The 14,520-nt window shown below is 45.7% G+C and overlaps 1 long non-coding RNA gene across 1 annotated transcript; it reads right to left on the reverse strand.

The window, feature by feature from the left end:
• Positions 1-416: 416 nt before the first annotated feature.
• LOC311426395 lies at positions 417-2,302 on the reverse strand. Its single transcript, XR_014686704.1, has 3 exons — positions 2,141-2,302; positions 1,021-1,137; positions 417-496 (listed from the first exon to the last, which is right to left on the reverse strand). It is a non-coding gene; the product is annotated as an uncharacterized lncRNA (long non-coding RNA).
• Positions 2,303-14,520: the final 12,218 nt, after the last annotated feature.

Raw genomic sequence — 14,520 nt, forward strand, 5'->3', positions numbered from 1 at the left:
CAGCTGGCTCCAAAAGGAACCCATCTCTGGCCAGAGCCAAGCCAATGAGAAATGCTGGTTGTGCCTCTGTGAGAGCAAATTTAAGAAAGGGAAAAACTGCTGTGAATCAGCAGCTGGGAGAGAGGAGTGAGAAATAACCCTGCAGACACCAAGGTTACTGAAGAAGGAGGGGGAGGAGGTGCTCCAGGCGCAGGAGCTGAAGTTCTCCTGCAGCCTGTGGAGATGCCCATGATGGAGCAGGCTGTTCCCCTGCAGCCCATGGTGTACCACGGTGGTGCAGATTTCCACACTGCAGCATATGGAGGAGCAGGTAGTTCTGACCTGAAGGATGCTGCGGCCCATGGAGAGCCTCTGCCTGAGAAGGCTCCGGGCCAGACCTGTAGCCCATGGAGAGGAGCCCACGCAGGAGCAGGTGCAACTTCTGGATGGTGTTACAAGATGGAGCTTTGATCCTCGAGCTACGCCTACTGTGATATTTCTGGAACAAACTCTCAACCTACCATCAGAAAAATATAGCAACAGTTGTATTTATGCTATGAATTGCTTATATTTAAAGGCAACGTTACTAAAGCTTAACTACTGCTTAAAGATCTATTGACCTTCACAATAATGTATTAGCAGCAGAAGTAACAGGAATTTCAGAAGTCTTACTAATCAACAGATCACAAGAAACACAGCTTACAGCAAAAAGCTATTTATTTATTAAAAATAGCTTACAGCTTTAAGTATATACAAATACTTCTGAGGACCCCTGTTCTGCTTATCTTTCAACTCATGGCGACATTAAATTTGAATCATTCACTAAACTGCAGCTCTCTACTAATTCTTTTAGTTACATCTTTTATTTGCAGATTTTTTTTTCTACTTACATAGCTCTTGAAACTGAATTAAAAACGATTAAAACCACATTCTTGTTGCTTTGAAATGCAGCAGTTTTGAGCATTTTTAAGACAGTACCCTAAAGAATTCTACCTGGAGTATATTTTAGATCTGCCATTAGATCTTTATGAGATTGATTACCTCAAAGTTCTTCAGTGTCTTTCTCCATAGCATTGGGTCTGAGGGTTCAAGCTGGAATACACGCAGCATAACAAATAGCAGATGAATATAAAATGTTCCACAGCCACAGCTACAAGTCTGCAAAGAAAAGTATAAGCTAGGGCTCTACTGACTTGATAATTACATGGATCATTTTTCCACATTTAGGTGCATCATGGAAGTGTATACTAGGCCCTCCTACTTTTCAAAAAAGAGTATTTAATGCAAAATAGTATTTCAAATATGGGCATAAATATCTTCTTACATGGCCTTTCAGAAAAGGGAATTCCCAAAATATTATTTAGGAATATGTCTGAAAAAAATCTGACAATTATAGCATCAGTTTTCTCCTTTCTTTTTCAAAAAATCAACTGAAAGCTATTGTTACTCTCCATACTAAAAGGAATTTATGCATATAATCATAATATATATCTGTAACATGACGGCAAACTTAAATGACATGTTTCTGCTTACACAAAAACCTACATGTTCCCCAATACAGCATCACAGTAGTACTATGAAAGTCTCTGAAAAGGACCTTATTATGGGTATTAATGATATTATCACTCCATTAAAGGAATTATGACATTGCTTGTCATTTATAGCTACCCCATAGTTAAAGAAATAAAGCATTTCAGGGTGAGAAACCAGGAAAGTAAGTGGCCAAATTTTAGCCAAAAAATGCTTAATAAGACATATAATTAGGAGCTACTTGTAGGAATAAGAAATATATGGAACGTTAGTAAAGATTTCTTTAACTAGAATCTTTTTCTTAAGAGAAACTTCGGACAAAAATAGTACTTGCTACATATTTGATAAAAATACAAGCTGATTACTATGCTATATGAGCACATATTACATCTTTTAAACATTGCTTTACAGAACCATTAGCATGGGTTGCTGACTGACAATCTAATTTGGTTTTGTACAGTTGTCCTGGTTTCAGCTAGGATAGTTAATTTTCCTCCTAGTAGCTGGTAGGGTGCTGTGTTTTGGATTAGGATGAGAAGAGTGTTGATAACATGCTGAAACCAGGACAACGGTTTTCCAAGATTAATTATAAATTAATAAAAGCTACAGACAACACAACAATGTTCTTTACCTGAGGCCCAATAAACACTCTGTATTTATTATCAGGGCTGTCTCCTCCAATTAAGAAAGAGTAGGGTCCTATCTACTGCAGCAGGTACAGCCTAGCTTGCATAACTTTATTGACACGACGATTTGTTTCTTCAGGGTTGTATGGAGAGAAGCCATCTGGAGATGGGGCTCTTTGAGGCAGTGTTATTCGTCCATTCTGATGCTACAAAAGTGGTTCCATTGTTTCCAGGAAGGAAATAGAAAGTTTAGCTATGTATTTTGTTCAGAATGTCATAGAATAAGAGTCCCTCAGACCTGAAGAAACTACAACTTGATTAGACTACATGAATTTAAAATGATTAATTTTCTTTTATGACCAGAACTAGAGGGCAGAAGAAAAACAAGAATTTTTAATTGAAATTTTTATAACTGAAATTTTGTCTGGTATTATGACAGAAAAGGAGACTTTTAAGTTGCTTCAGTTTTCAAGTCTTCATTAATAGCCTTTTAACATTTTAATTTCTCTTATCAAGAGGAAAGGATTTGTTCTACAGTGCTATATTGTGTGATATTAATTCCTAGTTCAGTGGAATAACAGTACATATTTTACTGATTTTGGAATCCTTTGTTAGAGCAATGGGACAATAAAAGCAATTAGACTTTATTCTTACTCTAATTGCATTGTGAAATTGTATACAAGTCAACAGAAGATTAACTGTGGATGAGTATGTTTGTAATCTGTTATATACTATTGCTCAAAACACTATATTCCTGATCTTCTCTAATGAAGTCAGTAATTAATGCTCAAAATATTCCACTCCATTCCTGATCTTCTCAAATGCAATGGTATAGATTTTATCATCTAACAATGCAAATACCTAAAACGTCACCAATCTGTATGCAAAGAACAGTCCTGAAACAGAGGATCACAAATAGCATACCAGTAACTCTTTTCTACAGGAATCTTACTCTAATCAACAATCTTTTCCTCGAGGGAATATACTTGCCTGGAGAACTGACATGCAAAACTACAGAGAAAAACTACTGACATCTCTTTGTGCAAATCTAACTAAGAGAACATATGGCCTCATTTATTTCCTACAAAACAAAACAAACAAACAAACAAAAAACCGAAAGCATGACTGAATTAAAAAGAAGAAACACACCTAAGAGCAGAGAATAAAGTTCCATACATAAGAAAAATGTAACACTCTCAAGTGATACTGTGTCATAACACCCCTTTTTTACATCAGCATCTTGCCCTACCCAGCGAGGATTACATACTAATTGCCTCTCTTTTAAGCAAAAGATTGCAGAATATAGCCAAATTAGTAATTACATCACAGCTTGCAACTTACATGTACTGCAGATACCCTTTTTCTTCTAACACCTGGTGATTCAGATTTAACAGTCCTAGAGGACGATGAAGAGGAGCTACCAGGAGAAGGACTATGCCTTCCTTTCTGCATAGGTGAACAAGCAGTGCTTTGTCCTTCAGCTTGAGGTTCTTGAGATATCTTGTTCTTTTCATATGCATCTCCTTTCACAGGGATAGGTTTCACCACCTTGCAGGAATTAAACCATGAGTGTTAGAATTACAAATTAATCATTTCACTTTAAAGCAACGCAAACCCATCAAAACTTGTTTTTCTAGCATTATATAATTAAGCCATAATTCAGACATACAAAGTTTGCAAATTTGCTAGTTTCCAATATTAACATCTCATAGGTGTTTTCTTGTTAGTCTATATGCAAAACATATAAAAACAAGAACGTTTTTCCCGTCCGTTTGTGCCACTTCCATTAGTTGTAGAAGCAACTGATTTATTCTTAAAGTGCTTATCTGTCATTCATGGTATCCCAAAGGACAGCAGTTCCCCCATTTGGACAGTAGGATTAAAATGATTTTTTTTCCTACAGTCATTGTCTGCCTATATAAGAGTTATAACCTTGAATCCATTTATTATATACTGTATGTATCAGACGAGAAATATTAGGTTTATTATTTCTACAGCACAGTATGACCACTTGTTACAAAATAAAATTACTTTAAACCTGGAAGCAATACAGAAAAATTAAGGTGTTCTGTGCCCTGTAAGAACCCTGGACTGTTTTTCTGCCTGCAATACAGCTGAAACAGTTAGTTAGCGCAGATACTGGAAGCAAATCACTGTGCACGGTGTTGCACAGAAAAATGCTCAACCAGAGTAATCGTTTATACTCCTAATAAAGCGCTCTATTGCATCAACACTCAATTTAGACACAGATATGGAATATTTTAGTCCCTTTCGGAGGTGGTTTTGAAGGGCAGAGAAGTCCAGCAAGGCTGGGCACTCTTTGAGAAGGAAATCTTAATGGCGCAGGAGCAGTCTGTCCCCATGTGCCCAAAGACAAGCCGGCGCGGAAGAAGACCGGCCTGGCTCAACAGATAGTTGTGGCTTGAGTATAGGAGACAAAAGAGGGTTTATGATCTTTGAGAGATCATAAGAAGGCGGGCCATGCGGGAGGACTATAAGGATGTTGCGAGGCTGTGCAGGGACAAAATTAGAAAGGCCTAATGCCTTAATGCCTTCTTTGCCTCAGTCTTTAGCAGCAAGAGCAGTTGTTCTCTGGATATCCAGTACCCTGAGCTGGTGGAAGGGGATGGGGAGTAGGATGTGGCCCTCACTATCCATGAGGAAATGTTTGGCAACCTGCTACAGCACTTGGATGTGCGCAAGTCGATGGGGCCAGATGGGATCCACCCGAGGATACTGAGAGAACTGGCGGAGGAGCTGACCAAGCCGCTTTCCATCATTTATCAGCAGTCCTGGCTACTGGGGGAGGTCCAAGTTGACTGGTGGCTACCAAACGTGACGCCCATCTACAAGAAGGGCCAGAGGGCAGACCCGGTGAACTATAGGCCTGTCAGTTTGACCTCAGTGCCAGGGAAGCTCATGGAGCAGATTATCTTGAGTGTTATCACGCGGCACTTGCAGGGCAAGCGGGCGATCGGGCCCAGTCAGCATGGGTTTATGAAAGGCAGGTCCTGCTTGACGAACCTGATCTCCTTCTATGACAAAGTGACACACTGGGTGGATGGAAAGGCTATGGATGTGGTCTACCTTGACTTCAGCAAGGCTTTTGACACCATTCCCCACAACATTCTCCTCAAGAAACTGGCTGCTCATGGCTTGGACTGGCGTACGCTTCATTGGGTTAAAAACTGGCTGGATAGCCGGGCCCAAAGAGTTGTGGTGAATGGAGTCAAATCCAGTTGGAGGCCAGTCACTAGTGGCATTCCCCAGGGCTCGCTGCTGGGGCCGGTCCTCTTTAATATCTTCATCGATGATCTGGATGAGGGGATCGAGTGCACCCTCAGTAAGGTCACAGATGACACCAAGGTAGGTGCGTGTGTGTCGTGGTTCCGCTCGAGTGGGCAGCCGAGCTCCACCACAGCCGCTCTCTCACTCCCCCTCCTCAAAGAGGAATGGGGAGAAAATATGAGAAAAGGTCTCAAGGATTGAGATAAGGACGAGAAAATCACGCAATAATTATTGTAATGGGCAAAACAGACTCGGCATAAGGAGATAGTAAGATTTATTGCCTATTACTAACAAGCGAGAGAAGTGAGAAAACAAAGGAAAAAGCAAACCAAAAGCACCTTCCCCCCCATCCACCCTCTTCCACCTCCTCCCCCCGAGCGGCGCAGGGGAACGGGGAATGGGGGTTATGGTCAGTCTACAGCACTTCTTCTCTGCCGCTCCTTCTCGGTCACTCTCGTCCCCTGTGCTGTGGGGTCCCACCCACGGGATGCAGTCCTTGATGAACTGATCCGGCGTGGGGTTCCCACAGGCAGCAGCTCTTTCAGAACTGCTCCAGATATGGGTCCGTACCACGGGGTCCATCCCTCAGGAGAAAACTGCTCCAACCTGGCTCCCCTACGGGCAGCAGCTCCTGCCGGGTCACCTGCTCCTGCGTGGGCTCCTCTCCACGGGCTACAGGTCTGGCCCGGAATCTACTCCGGCAGGGGTCTTCCACAGGCGGCAGCCTCCGTCGGTGCAGGGCCACCTGCTCCACCGTGGTCTCCTCCACGGGCTGCAGCATGGAACCCTGCTCCACCGTGGTACTCCATGGGCTGCAGGGGGACATCCTGCTTCACCATGGTCCTCACCACAGGCCGCAGGGGACTTCTGCTCTGGCGCCTGGAGCACCTCTCCCCCTCCCTCTACACTGACCTTGGCACCTGCAGGCTGTTTCTCACTCCCTTGACTCTCCCGGCTGCTGTCTGGCGCAGCGTTTTTTCCCTGTCTTAAATATGCTCTCACAGAGGCGCAAACAACATCGCTTATTGGCTCAGATCTGGAAAACAATGGGGCCCTTCCCAAACATGGGGCAGCTTCTAGATCTTTCTCACAGAAACCACCCCTATAGCCCCCTGATACCAAAAACTTGCCACGTAAACCCACTACAGTGTGTCGATCTGCTCGAGGGTAGGAAGGCTCTGCAGGAGGATCTGGATAGGCTGGACCAATGGGCTGAGGTCAACTGTATGAGGTTCAACAAGGCCAAGTGCCGGATCCTGCACTGCGGGCACAACAACCCCAAGCAGGGCTACAGGCTGGGAGATGAGCGGTTAGAAAGCTGCCTGGCAGAGAAGGACCTGGAAGTATTGGTGGATAGTCGGCTGAATATGAGCCAGCAGTGTGCTCAGGTGGCCAAGAAGGCCAACAGCATCCTGGCTTGTATAAGAAGCAGTGTGGCCAGCAGGTCTGGGGAAGTGATTGTCCCCCTGTACTCGGCTCTGGTGAGGCCGCACCCTGAGTCTTGTGTTCAGTTTTGGGCCCCTCGCTACAAGAAGGACAACGAGGTGCTTGAGAGAGTCCAGAGAAGGGCGACGAAACTGGTGAGGGGTCTGGAGAACAAGTCCTCCGAGGAGCGGCTGAGGGAGCTGGGGTTGTTCAGCCTGGAGAAAAGGAGGTTCAGGGGCGACCTTATCGCTCTCTATAGGTACCTTAAAGGAGGCTGTAGCGAGGTGGGGATTGGTCTATTCTCCCACATGCCTGTGGACAGGACGTGGGGGAATGGGCTGAAGATGCGCCAGGGGAGTTTTAGGTTGGATATTAGGAAGAACTTCTTTACTGAGAGGGTTGTGAGGCATTGGAATGGGCTGCCCAGGGAAGTGGTGGAGTCACCATCACTGGAGGTCTTTAAAAGATGTAGAGCTTAGTGACATGGTTTAGTGCAGGACTGGTTAGTGTTAGGTCAGAGGTTGAACTAGGTGATGTTGAGGTCTCTTCCAACCTAGACGATTATGTGATTCTGTGATTCTGTGAGCTACATGGCGTACTTTTACAACCAGGTTCTCCACACAGGCAGCTATATCTTGCCACAGTGCAGCAGCCCAGATGGGTTTGCCCTGGTGCTGCCAGTTGTTTTGCTTCCATTGCTGTAACTACCTCCACAGGACATTTGCTACCATCCATGAATCAGTATAGAGATAGAGTACTGGCCACTTTTCTCATTCAGCAATATCTAAAGCCAGCTGGATGGCCTTCACTTCTGCAAACTGACTCGATTCACCTTCTCCCTCAGCAGCTTCTGCAACTTGTCGCGTAGGACTCCATACAGCAGCCTTCCACCTTCGATGCTTTCCCACAATACGACAGGACCCATCAGTGAACAGGGCATATTTCTTCTCATTTTCTGGTAGCTTGTTGTACAGTGGGGCTTCTTCAGCACGGACCACCTCCTCCTCTGGTGATATCACAAAACATTTGCCTTTTGGCCAGTCCACAGTCACTTCCAAGATTCCTGGGTGACTGGGGTTTCCTATTTGAGCCCACTGAGAAATCAGTGCAACCCACTTACTCCACGTAGCATCAGTTGCATGATGTGTAGAGGAGACCCTTCCTTTCAACATCCAGCCCCAAACCAGGTAGCATCCAGCCAACAGCAGGATCCAGGTGGGGCCATTCTCCCCGGCTGCAGTGCCCATTCCTTACATCTGGTCCTGCTCTGACCGGCCCAAAGGCTACCGCATGAACTGTCTCCTGTTTAATTTGTTCAAAGTCTTGTCATTGCTTGGAGCTCCATTTGGAGTCGTTCTTCATATGGTTTACTTGATAGAAAGGGTTTACAATCAGACTGTAATTTGGAATGTGCGTTCTCCAAAACCCCACGACACCTAGGAAAGTTTGTGTTTCTTTTTTGCTAGTTGGTGGAGACATAGCTATTATTTTGTTGATCACATCCATTGAGATTTGACGAAATCCATCTTGCCATTTTATTCCTAAAAACTGGATCTCTCGTGCAGGTCCTTTGACTTTATTTTTTTTTTATGGCAAAACCAGCCTTCAGAAGGATTTGGACTATTTTCTTCCCTTTCTCAAAAACTTCCTCTGCTGTGTCACCCCACACAATGATGTCATCGATGTACTGCAGGTGTTCAGGAGCTTCCCACTGTGTATAGGGACAAGGTTTTGGTAGCAGGGGACTGCAGGGGTGACCTCTGTGAGAAGAACCCAGAACCTGCCCCATGTCAGCTAAGGACCAGTTTCAGCTGGCTCCAAAAGGGCGCACCACTGCCCAGAGCCGAGCCAATAAGCGATGTAGGTTGCACCTCTGTGAGAGCATTTTTAATAAAGGAAAAAGAAATGCTGCTCAACAGCAGCTGGGAGAGTAAGGAGTGAGGAACAGCCCTGCAGACACCAAGGTCAGTGAAGAAGGAGGGGAGGAGGTACTCTAGGTGCTGGAGCTGAAGTTCTCCTTCAGCCTGTGGAGATGCCCATGGTGGAGCAGGCTGTCCCCCTGCAGCCCATGGTGTACCACGGAGGAGCAGATTTCCATGCTGCAGCCCGTGGAGGAGCCCACAGTGGAGCAGGTGGATATGACCTGAAGGACTCTGTGGTGTGTGGAGAGCCCCCACTAGAGCAGACTCTGGGCCGTACCTGTAGCCCGTGGAGAAGAGCTCATGCAGGAGCAGGTGACCTGGCAGGAGCTGCCACCCATGGGGGGACCCATGTTGGAGCATTTTGCTCCTGACAGATGGACCCCGTGGTACGGACCCATATCTGGAGCAGTTCTTGAAGCCCACACAGGATCAGTTTGGGAAGGACTGCATCCCAAGGGAGGGACCCCATGCAGGATCAGGGGAAGAGAGTGACCATGAAGGAGTGGCGGAGATGAAGTGCTCTAGACTGACCACAACCCCCATTTCCTTCTTCCCCTGTGCTGCTCGTGGGGAGGAGGTAGAAGAGGGTGGATGGGGGGGAAGGTGTCTTTAATTTAAAAAAAAAAAAATTTTTTGTTTCTCACTTCTATAACTTGTTAGTAATAGGTAATAAATTTTATTAATCTCCCTATGCTGAGTCTGTTTTGCCCGTGACAATAATTGTTGAGTGATCTCTCTGTTCTTATGTCAACCCTTGAGCCCTTTACATCATATTTTCTCCCTCTTTCCCTTTGAGAGGCGGGAATGAGAGAGCGGTTATGGTGGAGTTTGGCTGCCCACCTGAGTGAAACCATCACACCCTGTTCCAGTGCAGACTGGATCAGTCCATGGCAAATGGTAGGGCTGTGTTTCCACCCCTGAGGCAGTCGATTCCAGGTGTATCGGACGGCCCTCCAAGTAAAAGCAAACTGTGGCCTGCACGCTACTGCCAATGTGATGTAGAAAAAACGCATTAGCAATATCACTTGTGGCATACCACTTGACTGCCTTTGATTACGGTTCATATTGGAGTTCTAACATGTCCGGCACAGCAGCACTCATTGGTGGCGTGACTTCCTTCAGGCCACAGTAGTCCACTGTTAGTCTCCATTCACCATTAGACTTTTGCACTGGCCATATGGGACTATTACTTCCTGGCTGGAAGCAGGGCCCCTCTATTCCTGGTCATAATATTCATTATTGTGTCTGGGGGATTGCCTGCTGGAAATTGGAGCAGCCATTTTTTCAGAGAACCCCCCTTTTGCAATTGTTTTTCCTCGCACCTCATGTACCCATGCCTCTAGGGTCAAGGTAGAATTTCCATCCCATTTTCTCATGTCCTCTCCATGGTCATGCAGGTAAAACCACAGGGTGGCATGGGGTGTATACCCACTATATCTTTTTTCTTGAACAGAGGGACGCTTACCCCGATAGCTGAGACACTGGTTTGTAGAGATGGGGAGGAAGATAAATTCTCTTTAAGTTGGTGGACCTCTAGAGAAAGCTTCTCCACAGCCCAAATGAAGGCCCATAGGGAAGAAGAAAGACTTTCCTCGTGCTGCCAGAGTTACCTAGTCAATTCTTCCATCATGGATTCCTCTCGGTCTTTCCAGGTCATTACTGCCAATGAGCTGTCATATAATCACGGTACACTCTGTACAAACTTCCACCACATGGGTCATGTATGCTCGACTTCATCTGGTTCTTTTGATAGCTGCTCTTTTTCTAGGTCATCATAAATCACCTCCCATACGGCTAATTCCCTCAGGTACTGGATTCCCTCCTCTATGGTCACCCACTTGCCTGGTTGACATACAAGATCTTCCTTGAAGGGATACCTTTCCTTCACAGCTGACAGGAGACACCTCCAGAGGCTGAAGATTTGCGCTCCTTTTCGAATAGCTTTGTCAATGCCTGTGTCTGTGGGAGGAGATCCCAGCCGCCTGGCTTCCATACCCTCTAATTCCAGGCTATTGGTCCTGCTATCCCAGAACTGGAACAGCTAGGTGACAACATGTTCAATTGGACAACTGCTGAAATCTTTTATGTATATCTCATAACTCACCCTAGGATAGACATTGGGTAGTTATTGATGCTTTTATGATAGCTTCCTCTTTGTCTTCCTGTTCATCTGATGGCCCAGCCACTTTCGGTGTAGCCTTCTTCTTCCTCCTCAGTCTGAGTAGGAGTTCCTCTGCTTTCTAAATGAACTTACTTTCTCATCTGTTGTTTCATCTTGGATGCAGGGGCAACTAATACTAGCACAGTTTGGTTCCCTGGCCAACCTTGGAGCCTGTCACATGGGTTGGAGTGGCTGCATGGCCCGTCACAGGGGTTGGAAGTGCTGTAGGGCCGATTGCAGGGTTTGGGCTGGCGTTGATTGCAGTTCACTAAGCATAGGCCAAGTCCCAGAACATTGCAGTGATTTGTGTCTCTTTGGAATTGCCAGGGTGTTAGAGGACGCACGGCTGAAAGCACGACAGACACCAGTAGAGTCAGATCATGCTCCCTTTTATTGCCAGAATAGCCTAACTTTTATAGTGAACTTAACAGGGGCAGACAGTGTTTCACACAAAATTATTGGTCAAAAGCACTCAGACAAACAACTACAAGAAAACAACCCCACCTGCAAGAAAACAACCCCCTTGTGATTAGCAGTCACGCAGACCTTGTCCTTGAAGCCAGCTGCTGGTAACAATATTTTTCTGAATTCCTCAATTGGGCGATGTGGGAACACTGTCATGGGAACTTCTCATAGTTGCCCTGGTAGCTTGGTTTGCTCAGCTACAGCAGGCCATGGGATTTGCTAAGGCCTACTCCTGGTTGCTTAAAGCAAGCTCAGATCGAACAATTGTTCCACGGACTCATGTCCACGCCCTTTGTGCCAATTCCCAACAATTCCCCCTTTTTCTTTTAGTACGAGCAGTACTTGGCCGAAGGTGTTTTCCATCAGACGTCGAATACATGACATAACACAACTTAAACCTAATAACACTACAATTACTATAATCACTTAATGGTACCCCGACAAGGTATGTAACAGCAGGTGTGCTAGGGCTGGCTAGACTTGCACAGAAGATGGTGGTATTCAGTTCCCTAGCCAGCGATACCCAGACATTCTCCTTAGGATCGAAGGCTGTCCTTGACAGTCCTTGAGTGCCGCAGCCCGTATCATTGTCAGAATGAGTATCAGGAACCTCTTCATGGTCGTCTTCAGCATGTGCCGATTCTATGGCTGCTTTAGTCCACTTTGCAGGGATCCACTGGGTACCTGTAGGCGCGAGCACGCACATGTACCCTTTGCCGATATACTGTACTATGGCAGGCCCACTCCATTGCCCTGTGGATAAGTCCCTATAGTAGACCTTCATTTCCGTAGGTCTATTGCCCTGAAAGGGTCCCGTGTGACATTTTTCCGGCACCGCTTCAAATGCCCAATATAACATTTTTGCAAGTAACCCTTTAACCACATTTATCACAATACCACATGCAATGATGATTGACACCACAGCAAACAGAATCCTTAATCCCTCTTTGACTAATCCCAGTAACTATCTAGGCATTGTTTCAAACAAATCAGTGAACCATTGATTGAAAGGATACCATATTGAATCCTTCTCATGTGCTCTTTCAGGAAAGTAATGGATTTGTGAATTGACTCATTATGTTCAAAAAGGTTCAAACAGTACATTCCCTTAAATTTCTCCAAGTGGCTACTTCAAACAATGACTCCGTACTTGTGAAACATGATTTTGCTCGACCGATCGCAACTAGTCCCGCTAGTTGTTTGCATTCTACTCAACGTTTTTCTAAAAAGTGCTGTAATAAATCTAAGGCTACTTCGTCCTTCATTTTCCTATGATTCCTGCCAGCACTATTTTCCTATTATCAGCCTGCACTATGGCAATATCCTGCACTATGGCAATATCCCGGGAACCTTCCTTCCTGCACTATGGCAATATCCTGCACTATGGCAACCTTCCTTCCTGCACTATGGCAAAAGCGCGCTCTCACTCACACAGCACAATCGCACACAGAGGCCTCTGCACATCTCATTCATACCACAAGAATATAATTTCGAATGATAACCAAACAAACAAGTATTGTCTCTGTGTTCTTCGCGAAGTGACTTGCAACACTTTGTTTTAAATCCTTACACTTACACAAATACTTTCAACACAAAATACCTGGACATTTAAAAACACATACAATTATTAACACTCCAGTTAGTATCCCTCCAGCAGCTGAAAACATACCGTTTGCCTGCAGCTTCAGGAGATCTTTGCTCCTGCGGTGAGCAGCTGAGAGTGGAGTCCCCTCCGAGCAAAACGCTCAGGGTGCACCTAGGGGCGTCCACGCCGCAGGCGATCCCCGCAGCCGAGCAGTTGTTACGTGCGGCCGCAGATGCCACTCCAGGCACTAAAATTGCCAATGCCGCTCTAGCTGCAACCCCACACAATTCAACATTATCATTGCAATCCGGTGCAAGCAATGCCCATTTATGTCTGGTGATCTCATGCAACTGTAACAAGCTAGGAGCAAATACAATGAGTTTATCTAAGTAACATGGACATCTGATAACATTTGCAGAGATACCTTGCCAGATCCTATCCCCACAAATCAGAAAAACATCAGGAGGTAAGACCAAAGCTGTACAATTGTTCCAAACACTGTAGTTGTTACCCCTTGTCTCCATGCCATAAGCCCCTAAACCCTGCTTAGCAGCGTCATTGTAATCATGGGTGTTATTTGTATTTCTGTACCCGTATGGCCCTTTCCAGGTTCCTGTAGCAGGATTCATCTGATAGCCACGGCTACATTCACATTTGTAGCCACCTTTCAGGTTGATACCAATTTGACTACAGATACCAGGGTTTTGGCATTCATCAATATCTCCACAGTTTCTCTTGTCTACAAACTCAAACCCAGCTGGACAGTCACATTCATTTATGATGCATTCCTTCAGGGGCTCATCACCCCAGTCCTTGCAGTCTCTCTGCTGGTTACACACTTTATTGATATCTATGCATTCTCCACTTCTGCACTTGAATTTGCCAGGTCCAGAGCACTGAATAACATTGTTACAGTTTGCTTCATCAGTGCCATCCAGACAGTCTCTCACACCACTGCACTGCCTACTCCCATGGACACAGTTCCCATCTTCACATCTCAACTGGTCTGGCCTGCAGGTCTGAGAAGGGCAGTTGATTTCACCACTTCCATCCTTGCAATCAGGATCTCTGTCACAGTCTTTTTCCCCATCACATTTCCAGGACACCGGGATACACTGGGTTGACTGAGGACCACAGCTGATTTCATTTACCTGGCATGTTCTCATATGACACAGATCAGCACTCTCATCAGACCCATTTTCACAGTCCGGATCCCCATCACACTGCCATCTATTTGGCACACACTGACCACTGTTGCACACAAAGTCAGATCAGCACACGTCTTCTTCACACAAGCACTCTCATCACTGCCATCTGAGCAGTCTTCACATTTTGCTCTAGCACCGTCGGCAGCAGTGCACAGGCAGGCGAGGGCGAGCAGCAGGCAGAGTGCCCCGCAGCGCAGCAGCGACCGCCGCTGCCCCACACCTGTGTCACTTATACTACTCCTATTACCCGTGCTATTAGTGTCAGTGGCATCCTCCTGATACTGTCTTTGTTTCTTTGTTTCTGTCTTTGTCGCCCCTTACTCTCCCCCTT

The sequence above is a fragment of the Aythya ferina genome (assembly GCF_964211825.1).
Source record: "Aythya ferina genome assembly, chromosome: W".
Classification (NCBI taxonomy): domain Eukaryota; kingdom Metazoa; phylum Chordata; class Aves; order Anseriformes; family Anatidae; genus Aythya; species Aythya ferina.